The following is an 18,033-nucleotide window of genomic DNA, read 5'->3' as shown; positions in this document are numbered from 1 at the left end:
CAACTCTTGGTTTCGTTGATCTGCTCTACAGTTGTTTTAGATTGTATATTGTTTATTTCTGCTCTGATCTTTATTATTTCTCTTCTTATGCTGGGTTTAGGCTGTCTTTGCTGTTCTGCTTCTATTTCCTTTAGATGTGCTGTTAGATTTTGTATTTGAGATTTTTCTTGTTTCTTGAGATAGGCCTGGATTGCAATGTATTTTCCTCTCAGGACTGCCTTTGCTACGTCCCAAAGCATTTGGATTGTTGTATTTTCATTTTCGTTTGTTTCCATATATTTTTTAATTTCTTCTCTAATTGCCTGGTTGACCCACTCATTCGTTAGTAGGGTGTTCTTTAACCTCCATGCTTTTGGAGGTTTTCCAGACATTTTTCTGTGGTTGATTTCAAGCTTCATAGCATTGTGGTCTGAAAGTATGCATGGTATGGTCTCAATTCTTGTATACTTATGAAGGGCTGTTTTGTGACCCAGTATGTGATCTATCTTGGAGAATGTTCCATGTGCACTCGAGAAGAAAGTATATTCTGTTGCTTTGGGATGCAGAGTTCTAAATATATCTGTCAAGTCCATCTGATCCAATGTATCATTCAGGGCCCTTGTTTCTTTATTGACCATGTGTCTAGATGATCCATCCATTTCTGTAAGTGGAGTATTAAAGTCCCCTGCAATTACCACATTCTTATCAATAAGGTTGAGTATGTTTGTGAATAATTGTTTTATATATTTGGGGGCTCCTGTATTCGGCACATAGACATTTATAATTGTTAGCTCTTCCTGATGGATAGACCCTGTGATTATTATATAATGCCCTTCTTCATCTCTTGTTACAGCCTTTAATTTAAAGTCTAGTTTATCTGATGTAAGTATGGGTACTCCAGCTTTCTTCTGACTTCCAGCGGCATGATAAATAGTTCACCATCCCCTCACTCTCAATCTGAAGGTGTCCTCAGGTCTAAAATGAGTCTCTTGTAGACAGCAAATAGATGGGTCTTGTTTTTTTATCCATTCTGATACCCTGTGTCTTTTGGTTGGCGCATTTAGTCCATTTACATTCAGTGTTATTATAGAAAGATATGGGTTTAGAGTCATTGTGATGTCCATAGGTTTCATGCTTGTAGCGATGTCTCTGGTACTTTGTCTCACAGGATCCCCCTTAGGATCTCTTGTAGGGCTGGTTTAGTGGTGATGAATTCCTTCAGTTTTTGTTTGTTTGGGAAGACCTTTATCTCTCCTTCTATTCTAAATGACAGACTTGCTGGATAAAGGATTCTCGGCTGCATATTTTTTCTGTTCATCACATTGAAGATCTCGTGCCAATCCTTTCTGGCCTGCCAAGTTTCAGTAGAGAGATTGGTCATGAGTCTTATAGGTCTCCCTTTATATGTTAGAGCACGTTTATCTCCAGCTGTTTTCAGAATTTTCTCTTTATCCTTGTAATTTGCCAGTTTCACTATGATATGTCGTGCAGAAGATTGATTCAAGTTACGTCTGAAGGGAGTTCTCTGTGCCTCTTGGATTTCATTGCCTTTTTCCTTCCCCAGATCAGGGAAATTCTCAGCTATTATTTCTTCAAGTACACCTTCAGTACCTTTCCCTCTCTCTTCCTCCTCTGGAATACCAATTATGCATAGATTATTTCTCTTTAGTGCATCACTTAGTGCTCTAATTTTCCCCTCATACTCCTGGATTTTTTTTATCTCTCTTTTTCTCAGCTTCTTCTTTTTCCATAATTTTATCTTGTAGTTCACCTATTCTCTCCTCTGCCTCTTCAATCCGAGCCGTGGTTGTCTCCATTTTATTTTGCAGCTCATTAATATAATTTTTTAGCTCCTCCTGGCTGTTCCTTAGTCCCTTGATCTCTGTAGCAATGGATTCTCTGCTGTCCTTTATACTGTTTTCAAGCCCAGCGATTAATTTTATGACTATTATTCTAAATTCGCTTTCTGTTATATTGTTTAAATTGTTTTTGATCAGTTCGTTAGCTTTCGTTATTTCCTGGACGTTTTTTTGAGGGGAATTCTTCTGTTTCATCATTTTGGATAGTCCCTGGAGTGGTGCGGAACTGCAGGGCACTTCCTCTGTGCTGTCTTGAATACCTTGAGTTGGTGAGTGGGGCTGCAGTCAGACCTGATGTCTGCCCCCAGCCCACCGCTGAGGCCACAGTCAGACTGGTGTGTGCCTTCTCTTTCCCTCTCCTAGGGGTGGGATTCCCTGGGGGTGGCGTGGCCCGTCTGGGCTACTTGCACACTGCCGGGCTTGTAGTGCTGGGGATCTGGCGTATTAGCTGGGGTGGATTGGCAACGTGCACAGGGGTGGGAGGGGTAGGCTCAGCTCGCTTTTCCTTTGGAGATCCGTTTTGGGAGGGGCTCCGTGGCACCGGGAGGGAGTCAGACCCACTGAAGTGATGGATCCGCAGAAGCACAGCGTTGGGTGTTTGTGCGGTGCAAGCAGGTTCCCTGGCAGGAACTGGCTCCCTTTGGGATTTTGGTTGGGGGATGGGTGAGGGAGATGGTGCTGGCGAGCGCCTTTGTTCCCCGCCAAGCTGAGCTCTGTTGTCCGGGGCTCAACAACTCTCCCTCCCGTTGTCTTCCAGTCTTCCCGTTCTCTGAGCAGAGCTGTTAACTTATAACCTTCCAGACGTTAAGTCCCACTCACTGTCGGAACACACTCCGTCTGGCCCCTCCGCTTTTGCCAGCCAGACGCGGGGGCTCTGCTTGGCCAGTGGGCCGCCCCTCCACCCCTGCTCCCTCCCGCCAGTCCGTGTAGCGTGCACTGCCTCTCTGCCCTTCCTACCCTCTTCCGTGGGCTCTTGTCTGCGCTTGGCTCCAGAGACTCCATTCTGCTAGTCTTCTGGCGGTTTTCTGGGTTATTTAGGCAAGTGTAGGTGGAATCTAAGTGATCAGCAGGACGTGGTGAGCCCAGCATCCTCCTATGCCGCCATCTTCCCCCAAGTCTTCTGTACTTTAAATCTATCTTTTCCTTCCAGCTTATGTAGAACCCCTGTAACTTTCTTATTAATTTAAATTTATAGATACCCATTCTGTAATAAAAGATTAATTCAAGCCAAATATTTGTCATTAAACCATACAGCTGGTTGTGTTTAGATGTCTCTTATTAGATCTTAAGCTAGTATTCAGATGATATGCACAACTATGAACTCAATTTTGGAGGATTGTGCTAATTCAGGTAGCATTAACTCTACTGGACATAGAATCTCCTACTCCTTTTTCTAAGCTTATGGAAGATTTTTTTTTCCTGAACAGCTTGAGGCATTATATGTTTCTTCCTCTGTTAGATACACCACATCTAAAACTTCAATCCCCTAACTGCCCTTAAAGTTTTACTTATCTCTCTCCCTTCTAGTTTGGCCTCATATCCCAGTGTGATATTGTCCATTCACTTTCAATCTGAAAAGTGTTACAAATTACTGAAATTGTTGTTCCTTAATAGGAGAAAAGCAGGAAGGACCAGTGTGAGAGAGAGGTGAACGTAAGGGAGAATTCTCTCTTTTTTTTTCCCCCTTGAAATTTTTAAATGTTTATTCAGTTTTGGAAGACAGAGAGCATGAGTGGGGGAGGGTCAGAGAGAGAGGGGAAACACAGAATCTGAAGCAGACTCTAGGCGTTGAGCTGTCAGCGTAGAGCCTGATATGGTGCTCAAACTCGCAAACTGTGAGATCATGACCTGAGCCAGTTGCCGCTTAACCGACTGAGCCACCCAGGTGCCCCATGGGGGATTCTCTTAAATGCTAGTAAAAAAAAAACCAGTATGGGCATTGATTAATATTCAAACTACTACTGTTGCAACATCACATCTCTTCCTATGCTGAAGAGAGAGCATATGTGTAGGTCAATAGGCAGGAGAGCTTGTGGACTGTAATGGGTTGTATGAATGGACTGTGTGGTGAAAAAGGGTGGGAGGAGATGAGGCTGAGGGGATCAGAGTTACATAATTATGACATATATCTGCCTGTGGAATCTAACTTTATCCTGAAGGAGGTGCTGAAATGTTCAAAGCTGGCATGTAATGCAGTGGGACAGAAAGATCTCTTTGGTAATCATTTGATTGGAGCAGGAGGAGATTCCTGACAGGAAGGGCACATAGGATGCATGGAAATCACCCAGGCAAGATAAGGTAACATGCTGGGGGGAAATGAAAGACTTTGTGATTGGAATAGAGGGCAAAGGAACTGGAGGAATCCAGGGTGACTCTTAGGCATTTGGTTAATGTTACAGGGTCAAGGAGTGTGACATTCACTGGAATAAGCTGCCTTCTTGGGCTGCGGTATTAAGTGATGATGAGTTCAATTTTGGAACTTTATTAGTGATTTCATATATACAATTTTATACACAGGCAGTGATCACTTTAACTTTAGTGGAACAACAACAAAAAATGTTTCCAAGGATAATATAAGCTGACTGTTTTGTACGCATGTATTGCCTACTTAAACTATTTGGATTGTGGTATGTTGTTGCTAAGGCCAAGGAAAGTAGAGAAATTAACCAACAAGATCAGTATTTAAATCAGGGTTGCGTTGGCAGCACAAGAGAGTGAGAAAGAGCTTAGCTTTGGAAGGCAGGAAATTAATATCCTTGAACGGATTTTACTCATTAACAATAGGATTTGGGGCAAGGCAGTTAGTCACTTAGTCATATAGGCTCCTGAGTTCCCTATTTGTAAAAGATAGATAATATCATCTTTCAAGTTATTTCGGAGTCTTAAGATCTGAACCAGATAGCTGATATGAAATTGCTTCCATATGCTGGTTTCATATCTGGAATGACAAGAAACAACATATTAGATATTTGTTGGAAACTGCATTGGGGCAAAAATGTTCTGATGGACTACCTTATGTAGTAAGGAAGTAAGGATGTAAGGAAGACTAGCCTTTTGTGCATTTTAATGCTACCTTTGATAAAAGAATATATTTAATTCAATTTTGGTAAACATAATAGTTTGGAGACTAGAACATTACAAATGTAAATTCTGACACATTACAAATAAAATAAAGCTAAATGGCAGTACTGCGTGCCAGAGAGATATTTTTTGCAATCAATTTTTTAATTAGCATTTTCCTTTATTAAAAATATAAGAAGAGAGAAAAGAAAATAGTTTTGCATTCAATATTAATATAATTTTCAACTCCTGGCTATGATTACATCATAAATATCACAGCCAAACTTCTTACAGAACTAAATACAGAGCATTTCATATTCTTTCAAACAAGTTCACATAATTAAGAAAGTGTTTTTCAAATGAAATAGAATTATCTCGTTTACTCTGCTGTATTTACATATGTCTTTCATGAAGAGCTATTTGGCAGTAAATCTAGCTGTTCTTTAAATAAGCGTACTAAAATACTTCTTCAGAGTCTAAAGTTCTACTAAGAGGAAAAAAAATCCACACCAATTTTGCCTCTGAAAAGATATTATCACTGCTCTTTTTGTTGGTCTAGAGACAAAATATTGGAGAAAATGGAATTTTACCAAAAGCAAGTTATGAATTCTCTTTCACAGAATCTTATCCTACAGTTTTTTTATAAACCAATAAAAATTAATGGATTAGGGGGAAAACCCACTTATTTACCTCAACGTATTTTGGAATAAAGAAACTGATCATTATTCACCCAGTGGCAGTCCTAGGTAAGCTCCCCTCAGGCAGAAGTCCAAATGAAAGACTTAAACACTGCAAATTGTGTTTGTCACATGAAGCTCTACCCCTCAAAACAAGCCAGCCGCACTTTTGATTGGTAAATATTTTAAGCTAGTGTCCAGTCAGCACCTTAGTTTGAATGGGTTTTATTACTAAGTTTAAATTTTGGGTATGTTAATATCTGACAGAAATTCTATTTTAACTCCGATGGTAAAACTAAAAAAAAAATAAAATAAAAGAGGGGAAAAAAAGGAAGCTATTTTAACAGCTGAATGGGTTTGAGAACAATAACTTTTTAGTTTGTGCCTGAGTGTCAGCTCATTCACCAGGGGATTGATTAGACTAGTGTTTCAGAGGCCATCTTTGCAGTCAGGTTGCTGGAGTTTGAATCCTGGCTTGCCTACTTAGGAATCATGTGGCTTGAAACACATTACCTTCCTTCTCTGTCCTCATTTTCCCTAATTATAAAATAGGGAAAGTAATAGTACCTGTCTCATAGTTGAGAGTATGAGTGAACATAGAAAATGTTTAGAACAGTTCCTGACACACTAAGTACTCAGCAGTTATAAGCTCTCCTTACTATTCTCAAAGAATAGTTAACACAACAAAAAGCTGATAAACAATGAGAAAGAATAGAGTAGGCTCTTTTAGACTAGTGCCCTGGACGTTGCAGGGATTTGAGAGAAGGAATGCACCATTAATAGGGGCTCTACCAAAGGCTACCTCTCATTCTTATTGCTTGGGATAGATCTTGAAAAACCAAGAGGAGTATATCGCTATTTCCCTGAAGGCTGGCGACCTAACCAGAACCTTCAGTTCTTTTCTTACTGGTAACATTCATTCCCAAATGAATCCCTCCTCTCCCCCTCCTACCCCCGCAAACTTGCAAAACCCACATGCCTCTCCTTGCTTGAGAAATACATGTGCCAAGTTTGAAATTTTAAAATTCAAACTCCTTTAATTTTTTGCATACACATAAATTCTGGCAAATTTCAATGCTGGTAAAAAACACGTTTTGCTTGTTGGAATGCTATTATCGCTCCAAACGAATGAACAGATTTCTTCAGCCTTTTTAAATGTAATTCATTTCTGAGAAGACAATAGGGATGAAGAATTTCTTCTTCAAGGGTCATGCTGAAGGAGGTGTAGAAAGTACTGAATTTGTGCATGCAACATACTGAATAAGTTTCCTCTCATCTATAACTGGTTATTTTATATACTTTTATTTGCAAAACTCCCAATGAGACAACATAGCCTTGACAAAATGAAGAAGAGTGTTAACCGGAACCTCATTTAACCCATTACGATGGATAGTTTCATGTGTCAAATTGGATAGGCTATGTTACCCGCCTTTTCAATCGCACGCTAATCTTGGCGCCGCTGCAAAGTTATTTTGTAGAAGTGGTTAACATCTGCAAACGGTCGACTTTTAGTAAAGAAGACTACCCTTGATAATGTGCATAGGCCTCATCCAATTGGTAGAAAGGTCTAAGGGCAAAACAGAGGTTTTGCCCTTTCATGTGGGGTCTTCAGTGCCAGCTTCTACCTGAGAATTCCAGCCTGTCGGCTTGATCTACAAGTTTTGAACTCAGACCAACCAAACCCCACAATCTCATAAGACAATATACATATATGTGTGTGTGTGTTACACACATATCTGTATATTATTCAGTTTTGAGGATGAATTTATCCTCAAAAGAGGTGTATTTATGTGTATATATAATATACATTGGTTCTGTTTCTTTCTCTAGTAGAGCCCGGATAGACTCTTCACCTTAATTGTGATATAAAATGCAAAGTACAAATTTCACTGGAATAAGACTTTTTACTTCAACTGCAACAACACTACTGATTTTCAGAATTTGGGCATCTGATATGGTTGGTTTTTAACTTTTTATTGAAATATTACACACACACACACACACACACAGAAGAATAACACACATCAAATTGAACACACCTGTGTAACCAACACCCAGATTAAGAAACAACATAATCTGGATACCAGAAGTCACCTTGGTTCCCCTTGTTGTCATGTCTCCCCTTCTCCCAGAGTAACCAGTATGCTGACTTCTAAACACATAGATTAGTAACCAGACATAAAGATTTTCAGTATGGGCAAGTAAATGTGTTTGGAGGATAGATGTCATTATCTTCAGACTTAGAGTGAGGTCTCGAAGCAAAGAGACAGTCTTATTACTCAGAGGTTGCTCAGAGGTTAAGACTTACTAAAGTTCAGAGCAAATGATGAATTTTTCTTATTATTTTAAAGCCTTAGTCACTAGATGGGTTTTCTTAAGTATATATTATAAAATCTACTCCAATCAGTAGTTACAGAAAGCTAAGTCCAGAGAGTAGGGAATTTAGGAGACAGTTTCTGCCCTTACATTATTTAATAATTAATTGCAAGAAATAATTAATTCTGTAAAATGGAAGTTTGTTTCCTTTCAAACTTTAAGCCAGTGGTGCTGGAGTGGTCTTGAATACTCCAGCTTTTTCATAAAGATGTTAGATCAGCTTCTTTGAAGAGAAGAGACTTTCTATGAATATATGAAAATATTCATATTTTCAAATATGAAAATATCCCTACTATTGGCATTTACACGATTTGTTATTAATAGTACTTTACCGACTTTGTGAAGTTCCCTTAGTCTTCTGAAGCTATTTCCTGGTATCACATATGCAATCAATTGACATTTCCTTACCAGAAAGTTAACCCACAGCAATTTCCAACTTGATGTACATTTTAAAGTTAAATAAATATCAGAAGATTATTGGTGTAACTAGCACCGCTTCAGAACTTGAATTAGAAAAACTCTATTTCATGGTGGAAAATAGGACTTTACATCCAGAAAGATCTATGGAAAGATGGATGCTTAGGAAATGAAGCCAGGAAAGGATTCCAAAGTTCCTGTGTATACTCTCTGGCCAGAAACCTCCCAGGCACCTGTTACAGCATCCCCTCTCTCTTGGTCAATGTGGGCATTCAATTCTATTTCTTCCTTGGGAGGGCATTACTCAGATCTAAATATACACAACTCCCAAATCCCTCAGGTTTTAAAAATTTCATGACATTTGATTTATGGAGGTGAAAAAAAAGGATCAGGGGAATGGAAAGCCCTGTTAAATGGCTTGGCCATTCTAACTTTCAGTGTGGTGATGAGAACAAAATCAGATTAATCTGGCCGTTGGGGATTTCCATGTTGATAACATTTCTGTATTTATATCATAGTCATATGGGTGCATGTCTTATCTTCACTAATACACCACAGACTTCTTAAGGAAAAGATATCTTCCCAATAAAGTTTTGTGTTCCTCCATAGTGTCTCAAAAATCAGTATTTGTCATATGGCTTTAAAAAATAACCATCATTTAGTTTTTAGTATTAACCCATTAAAATTAGAACAAATTATGCAGTTTTGGGGATGAACATTATTTATCCTCCAAAAGAGGTTTAGGTTTTCTGCCCATTGCTTAATTGTTTAAAGGAAGAATAAGCAGAACAAATCTAAATAAAGCCTTGATATGTCACCACTTGGGATGTTGCACATTATTCTAGTTGTTTCATCTTGAGAAACAGAAGATCAACAGAGTATTAGAAAAAGAATAAGAAGATCATGAAAGATCTTACATTATTGATCTCATTTCTTCCTTTAGTTACAACCTTTACAGCAAAACTCCTGGAAAAACATCTATTCTACTTGGATCTGATTTCTCTACTCCAATCTCCCTCAAATCTTCCCTGACCCACCTTTTGCCTGCACCAAATCCACTCTACCAAAACTGACCTTGGGGGCCACACATTTCAAGCCTTATATGACTTGACTTACCATTGGACAAAGTGACCACTCCCTCCTTTTTGAAGTTTTTGGCTTAGCTTCTAGGGCACACTCTTCAGGATGCCCCTCTGCCTGCTCCTTCTCAGGGGTTTGTGCCAATCCCCCCTCATCTATCAGTTACCTTCATGTTGGAGTGCTCAGAGCTCACTTGCCTCTTTGTCTACATTCACCCTGATGAACATGATGTCAGTCTCATTGCCCAAGTTGCCTTCTGAATGTTGATGACTCTCACATTTATAATCTTAGGCTCACCTCTTCTAAGACTCCCAGTTCCAGCTACCTATTCAGCACTCTTAATGGATATCTAATAGGATATCTAAAGCATCCAAACTGACTTCTATCTTCTCCCAAACTCCCCCTGATATTACTCTGCAAGCTTGTTTCTCATATATTCCTCCTAATTTCAGATTCAGGCCAAAATCTCATCTTAAACTCCTCCCTCTCACAGTCTACATTCAAGCCATCCAGCAAATCATAGCGGTTCTATCTTAAAAATGTTTTCAGGACTTCACCATATCTCACCAGTTCCACTGCTGCGTAATGTTTCACTTAGATTATTGCAACTATCTCCTGACAATGGCATGTCTGCTTCACTCTTGCCTTCCTATAGTCTGTTCTCAATACGGCTGCCAGAGCGATTGTGTTAAAAAGTAAGTCAGATCACATTACTCCTCTGCTGAAAACCCTCTGTTGGCTCTCCAAGGTACTTAGAGCAAAATCCAAAGTTCTTATATTGGCCTGCAAGAGCCAACGTGATCTGGCAACCTCATTTCTTACTATTCTTTTTCCTCCCTCTAATCATACTGGTCTTGCTGCATGTTCATGGTTTCTGCACTTGCTATCTCCTCTGCCTGGAACACCTTTTCCCCAGTCACCACCCCCTTGCTTCCATCAAATGAGCTTCTCAGAGAGACGTTCCTCCTCTATTATATCTGAAACAGCAACCACCTCCACATTCCTTATCTTACTTTCCTGTTTAATTTTTCTCCAAAGTACCTATGAACACGTGGCATAATACATATTTTGCTTATTTAGACACAGAATGAAAGTTCCAAGAATGAAGGGAATGTTTTTATTCTCTCTGCTAAATACTCCGTCACCTAGGATTTTAAGTACCCAATTATTTGTTGCATGATTGTGCCGCTTCCCTTCTCTCTCCCCTCCCCTCCTTTCCTCTCTTCTCTTCTTTTTCATTCCTTTCCCTTAGCTTGTTTTCTCTACCTACATTTATTCTTTTGATGATCTCCCCAGTGACATGGCTTTGGTTACTACAAGAAGTATAATCCAAAACTTGTTTAATAATTATTGCAATATAAAATATATTTAGAGGCATCTGTCCCCAATGAGAAAATGAGGTAGGCAACATAGAAATAAAATGTTGTTTTATAACATTTACGTCCATTTCCATATAGACGTATTTCTACTACCAACAACTTCACTCACTCTCTCATGATTTTTCCTTAAATTATTAGAATAACTTCTTAGTTGTTATTTGTAACTTATTTGTGAATATCTCCAATCTTTTCTTCACATAGTTGCCAACGTAATCATATCACACATATTTAAATATATTTCAATTACTTCCTACAAGTGAGGAGGATGATAAAAATGAGGTGTAGAATCAAGTATTTTGAAACTGGAATGAGCCATGTTTTTTCCCCTCAAAGTCAAATATATGTTTCCAATATGAGTTAACCATATCAAGGAGACACTCTGAAGAATGCCTGCATTATACATGTATATAATATTTCCACTGCGTGAAAAATACTGCTTAGTTGAATTAAAGGTCTGTATTGCCATTACAACTTTTAAACATTTCATTCTTTTAAATAAAGTAGAAATAAAATTGAAATCCATCTTGAGGATCATGATGCATTTCTATAAATCTGTGGACTGTTGCTTGCCATTAGGTCTGAGTTTTGGTTTGGTCAGCATTTTCTTTGCTAAGAAGGTCATCCATGAAACCCATTTTAGATTGATTGGTTTCTTTGTTAAGTTACACGCTATTTTAGTGGTGCAGAACATGGATAAGTTTTCTTTCAGGAAACACAAAAGTAGAAGTGTTTTCCAAATCTTTCTATACTTGAGTGACATTCTTCACTGGCCCAAACTTCTTTGGCTAATTGATTCTCTAAACAAGACCTCAGCCAACCTTCAGAGCAGCTGTTTCTGGAATAACGGAGACTGGCAAGTGAGGGAATAACTGTGGCTTTAACAGGCATGCATTTGCTTTCCACCACATTCTAAATTGCCTTCTCTGAAAGGGTTGCTTTTGATGACCAAATGCATCTTGTTTTCTCTCGGTTAAAAAAAAAAAAAGAAAGAAAGAAAATACAGTCCTATTTTTTAGACCATGATAACATAAAGCAGTCACTGGAAAAATTGGCAAGAGTGACTAGAGTTCCTAATAGGCTGGCCACTGTGACTTGGGATATTTTTCTGAGAAACCCAGTAATGCCTGTTTCATTTTGGAATAGATTCCTTTCCCCCAGTGGCACTCCAGAAGCCTAGCTGTCTGTTTCAATTATAAATCCCCAGTCTTCTCATCACAGACTCAGGGCTATAACTGACTTCTGGCAATTTATGATCAGACCTAAAGCATTTAGCTAGTGAATTGTACCATTTGTTGAGCATGTAAAAATTTCTGACACTCAGAGCCAAAATTAAAATGTCATTTAGTAAATGAGTGTGTTAAAAGCCAGGGAATCTTATAAGAGAGATAACCAGTGTCTTACTTAAAACCCCATAATTTTAGAGCTGGAAGGGAACTTAGTGATCACTTACTCTAACCCTTGATTTTACATATGAGGAAACTGAGGCCAAGGAAGATTAAGTACCTGGCTCAAAGTCACAACTGGCTTAAACAGATCAGTAGCCTAGTTCCCTCCAAGAGCCTGTTTCGTGTCCCATGATTCTCTTTTCACTCAAATGGGCTTTTGTGAAAGAGCAAAATCGGAAGACAGACAAAGATCTTAGGTGTTTATTTTCCATTATTGACAGTTCTCTTTTCCCCAGTGGGGTAGGCCAGGGTGGGCACAGGTGGAGGATGATTGTGCAAGCTGAGAAGCTCCTGAGATAATATTGCTTAACTTCTATGTATTTAGGACTGTTACTGTTGTAGGCTGAGTGAAACAGGAGGGGGATGAAATTATCTTTCCTGGAAACAACTACAATAGATAAGAACTTTTTGGAATCTGTTTAATAGTAGAAAGCATGAGGGCATTTTGGACAGCTGTTTTTAGTCAGTGTGTTTGGATAATTTGGTTCACTGTAAAGAGGTCCTGGGTGTATCATGGTATCCTGGATTTTCAGTTAGTTTGGGTTGTAGGACAACTTCTATCAAATAAAGCACAAATTTGAAAACAAACTTAGAAGACCCTTTGGAAAGACCATGGAGACTGAAATTTTGGAATTAAGAGCCATTTATCACTGGAGTTTTGCTGAAAAAATTGATAGGAAATGAGGAGAAGACTATTTTTGTAGTTTTATACCTTCAGGATTGTTAGAGGCAGAATCAGTCTATTAAAATGATGTTCCCTATACTGCTGCAGTATGCTATGGAGAGTCTTGGGATTCCTAGAAATGTATTAGGGTTTGAGTTTTCTTACAGTTGACAGTGAGGTTGGCTCTACACTAGGACTGTAGGTTGTCTTTCCAATAGACATTTTTCCCCCTAACTAATCCTGAACATTCACATTTGATGGTGCTATATCCACGTCTCAATTATTAGGATATCAGAGAACATCTGTTGCATTGTAGATACTTACATGTTTTTCAAGAAAATGTAAAAGGATTATGAATTTGGATTTAATTCAGAGAGGGACAGAGAGTGAGTGAAAGGTTTTAGTATTGGATGTGGCCATGTTCAGGGTTAGACAACCTCTTCCAGCCGCCTGGGTCCTATCACCCAGAAGTTTGTGGGGGTCATTTGTCCCTACATTTCCTCCTATCCAGTTTGGAACAGAAAGAACAGATAACCCATCGAGCTACAACATAATGGCCAATGATTTTCTGCGGTAGCATGAGACTAGCATTTTGATGCATGTAAATTAAAGAATATCAAAAAAGGGAAAATTGTTAAGGTTCTCCAAATATCCAATTTCTAATAATTCATCTACTAGGTTAATAGATTCAGTTTTTCTCAGCAAGCATTTGTTGATGCTAGTTGTGAAATATTTGGCTTCCATAGAGATAGAAGATCCCAGATATTCCTTGTGAGAAAGTCCATTAAAATTAGCATGTCCATTAGCATGTCCAATTTAGCATGTCCATTAAATTTCATTTTAACCATAATATTTATTTGAAACAAGACAAGAGAATCTTACTTCTTGGTACTTTAACAAACTATATGTAAAATAGTAAATTGATTTCCCTTTTACTACATCTAGCAGTTCTTCTTGTTTTTTTTGAATTTCTAATGTTTATTTATTTTTGAGAGAGAGACACAGAGTGTGAGCAGGGGAGGGGCAGAGAGAGAAGGAGACACAGAATCGGAAGCATAGCAGTTCTTCTGATTGACTAATTATATTAATATGATTATTTGGAAATAACCTGGATGCAGTATGCTAGTTTTAGTGACTTTAAAGGATTTCATATACCTACATGTAAGTGTAGGAGACAATGATCATAATTGATGTCACATAATGTAAGTGAATTCAGCATTTGAAGTTGATTTGCTGGAACATCTGATCTCACTGGAAGGAAGTGCTGATAAAGGCAGAAAGGTTTTCAAGGGAGAGAGGTATCAAGTTCAGTAACACCTCATTAAGTGCAAGTGCTTTGTCTGCAGGGAAGAGAAATTACTGATATTTTCATATCTTGCAACATTTTTCTTTGTAATTTAGCAGCACAAAGCCTTGTTTCTATAGTAAAATTCTCTGGAAAACTATCTTTTTTTTCCTGGGCCATGGTCTTTGACCTTCTTATAGTGGGACTCATTTTAAAAGTTCAAAATTGGTAAGAGGTTACATTGAAAATTGTATCCATTATTTTTCTAGAAATAAACCAAGTTATAAAACTTCAGATAGAAGGGGTACAGAGAATACCAAATGGGATAGATGAGAAACAAAACAAAACAAAACAAACCTATATACTATAGTGAACTTTTATACCAGAAAATACAAAGAAAATTTCTAAAAGTTTCCAGAGAAACACAGAAGGTTACTTACTAAGTAATAAGAATCAATATCTGACTTCTCAGTAGGAATACTGGAAACAGGTAAATGATTGAACAATATCTTGAGGGAAACCTTTTAAATATTAGACTTCTACAGCCAAATAAAATATTGTTTAAATATTAAGATGAAATAAACATATCCTCAGATATATAAGGTATCAGTGGTTCACCTCATAGGGACACTTTTTTAAAAATAACTCTTAGAGAATGTACTCTAAAATGAAGAAAAATGAATCTGGAAGTGATGAGATATGGAAGGTAAGACCAAGTTCATTGTTATAAAAAAGCAATTAAAAGTGAATAGCCATAATGTTCTAAAAATAAAATTCTAGAGAGCATCAATGATACCAGGGAAGTGAGTATAGTATAAAGGATAGATCACAGGGAGGTGTCAGCTTGTAGAAATTTTAGTCTTGTTCAGAGTGAAGACACAGATATTTATAAACTGTAGCAGAACTAGAGGGTATAAAAGTTCATGAGTTTTATGTAATGGCAGCCCACCACCAGAAGAATAAAAATAAGAAGTATAACTATTAAAGTAGCAGAAGAAAATTTTATTTAGCCAATAGAAAATAATAAAATAGAAAAAATAAAGTATAATTATTGTAAAATAAAATATAAACTAAGATGACACGGTTAAGATCTGATATAACAGTGATTACAATAAGTATACATGGGTTAAAATCACTGCAAAAATGAAAGAAGCAATAGCTGAGGGAAGAAATCAATATAATTAAAAACAGCAAAAACAATAACAGAAAAGGTATGAAAAGGAAAAATGAATCTTTAAAAAGATTGATCAAATATGTTGTGAAAGCCCGTCAAGAGAAATGGAGATAAATTTTAAATTGTAACGGTGGAAAATAACTAGTAGAAACATAAATAAAAATTGAGAAATAGTGTTCAGAAAAACTAGATGTTAATAATTCAACAAGCCTAGATAAGATATGTGAAATATATGATTTTGTTATGATTTCCAAGGTGAAAGTTTTCTTTGGCATGTCTAATAAATGCAAAATTTCTCTAAATTGAAAAAATGCATTAAAAGCATTAAATGCATTAAAAAGCTTAAATTATGATTTAAAAGTTTGCATTGGTTGGACATGCCAAAGAAATCTTTCACTTTGATTCAAGACCATGGTAATTTGCCAAGCCTGTTTTGGGGAGCCTTATAGTCATATCACTAATCTCTTAGGGTTTATAGGAGAAGACAGATGGCTTTAGTATGTTATAACAGTTCCCAGTAAAATATTGTCTCCAGAGGATACTAACCCATGCTAGTAAATGAATCAAAAAGTGAATTATATAATTATGGAACAAAAGCCCCATTGTCCATGAGGGCCAAGGACTCACCATTAGACAGGTGATGCTGACTCAGAGTAACCCAAGAAGATATGGCCATCTCATGCTTGGGGGGCTCTAGATGTTTTATTTATCACTAATTGTACAGTAGAAGATGACTAGGCACTTGGAGCTTGAAAAGTGTTTACTGATTTTCTGTGGAACCCCATGAACCATGCTCCCCTGGATCCATCTTAGCTTTTGGTTATGCTGTTTATTCCATTGTTTCAAGCCCTTTAACCCTATACTCAGAAAGAGTTCTGAATGACTTTCTGCTGCTATCAGTAACTTGGATCAACTAGTAAGAAATTTAGTTTCTCTGTGAAGGCAGAAGAATGGATAATTTTCAGACTGCATACTTTATTATCCTCCAGAGACCTGAGGGGAATGTCTTACCAGTAAAGTGGTAACATTTCTGTAAAAGACTGTATAGGTATAATACTTAAAATAATTGAGACCTGTAGGCAGAATTCCTAAGGGAGGAAAAAGGTATTTTTTCTGTTCAAAAGCATATGTGAGAATATCTATCTTTGGCTTAATCGGGTGTTTGCCAGGGTTGTGCCATTATTTTACATTTAGATAATGTAGCCAATCAAATAAATTTCTGGCACACTTATAAAGCTAACCACCAAATCAAAACAAAATAGGACCATTTGTATTTGAATACTCAGAAGTAGCTAGAGATGACAAAATAAGCTCTAATGATAACTGGCCTTGTTAGCTGACTGGTACTGGTTTCAAAATAGCATGTTATTCCCAAGAAGGAGATTCTTTTGATTCTGATCTGGTTGTCTTCTGGGTTGATTCTAGTCTGGATTCAGCATTTCTAGAGAGCAGTTATGAATATCATGCTTATTTGGCTTCATGTTTGAGTGCATGCTCATTAGACAAAAACTGAATGATAAATCAGGTCAGTGTTTGAGTGGTCAGTTATGTCTAACTCATAACTATGTTTGTTGAATCCTGATTTATGGGCAAGGACTGAAGTAGAGTCCATTTCATGTTATATGCAGAACTTCATCTTCCATAACATATGCCTTGGAATTTGAAACCTAAAGGATTTGATAATTTTCTTCGAAAACCTGCTACCTTATGTAGTGCTCCTCTACTTCATATTTTACTATCATGGGACATCTGGGAAGAGTCACTTTGTTTTAGATTAATGGGCTTGGCTGTTAGATTGATGGAAATATGGAGTATTTTTCTGTTAGATGAAGACATTTGTTTCTCACCTCCCATGCAGGGAATGAATATTGTCTTTTTATAGTTCAGGAAAGCAATTAGATAACAATTTTTTTTTTAAAGGAGGGTTGGTGTGTGTGTGGGGAGATATCTAGAAACTATTAAGGCTTAAAAAGCTCCATCCAAAACAGCAATAGCTTACACATACAGTGTTTTAAAGTTTACAATGATTCCCATATATTATCTCATTCATTTGTTCATTTGCTCACTCCAACCATATAGACAACACTGGGCTGCCTTTTAGTCTTTCAAACAATTCTGTGACCTGGGTGCTATCCAAATTTGAAAGATACAGTGTATGTTACTCTATGAATCTCATGCATTGTTTTGTGATAGGGTTGATCATATTGATATTTCTGTTTATATGTTCTTTCAGGGCTTCTATGAATTATGGTGCTCATGAGGCCAAAAGCTTTAAACCATGTAATACCTTTCAAGGGCAACTGCACATTCTCCAGCTACCCACTATGTACAAGGTAATCAATGTTTCATTGGATTTAGCAGATGTAAAGGTTGGCCCCAAAATGTGCAGCAGACAACTGTGAATGCCATGTACACTAGTACTTCCATGAGGAAATAAAAGAGATAACTAGAAAAGGTCACTTTAACATATTTACGTCCTAATAGACTTTCCTCTGTGCTCTATTTAAAATTAAATGTCTATGCTGGACACTTCAATATAACCTCTAGTTGTAAGCAAATATCATTGAATTGTTACTTAGCTTTCTATCACAGCAAAAGTCTCACTCACTCGTAATTGCTAGTTTATTTTACCATTTCT

The 18,033-nt window shown here is 37.5% G+C and overlaps 1 long non-coding RNA gene across 2 annotated transcripts in view; it reads left to right on the top strand.

Moving 5' to 3' along the window:
* The window catches only part of LOC122237657, a 48,331-nt gene extending 30,552 nt beyond the window's left edge, over nucleotides 1-17,779 (top strand). For both annotated transcript variants that reach the window (XR_006216251.1, XR_006216252.1), the window contains exon 3: nucleotides 17,629-17,779. This is a non-coding gene — a long non-coding RNA (uncharacterized LOC122237657). The remainder of the gene's footprint in view (nucleotides 1-17,628) is intronic.
* The last annotated feature ends 254 nt before the right edge of the window (nucleotides 17,780-18,033 follow it).

Source organism: Panthera tigris, chromosome B1 (assembly GCF_018350195.1).
Source record: "Panthera tigris isolate Pti1 chromosome B1, P.tigris_Pti1_mat1.1, whole genome shotgun sequence".
Lineage (NCBI taxonomy): Eukaryota > Metazoa > Chordata > Mammalia > Carnivora > Felidae > Panthera > Panthera tigris.
This window is presented reverse-complemented; position numbering and strand designations above follow the sequence as displayed.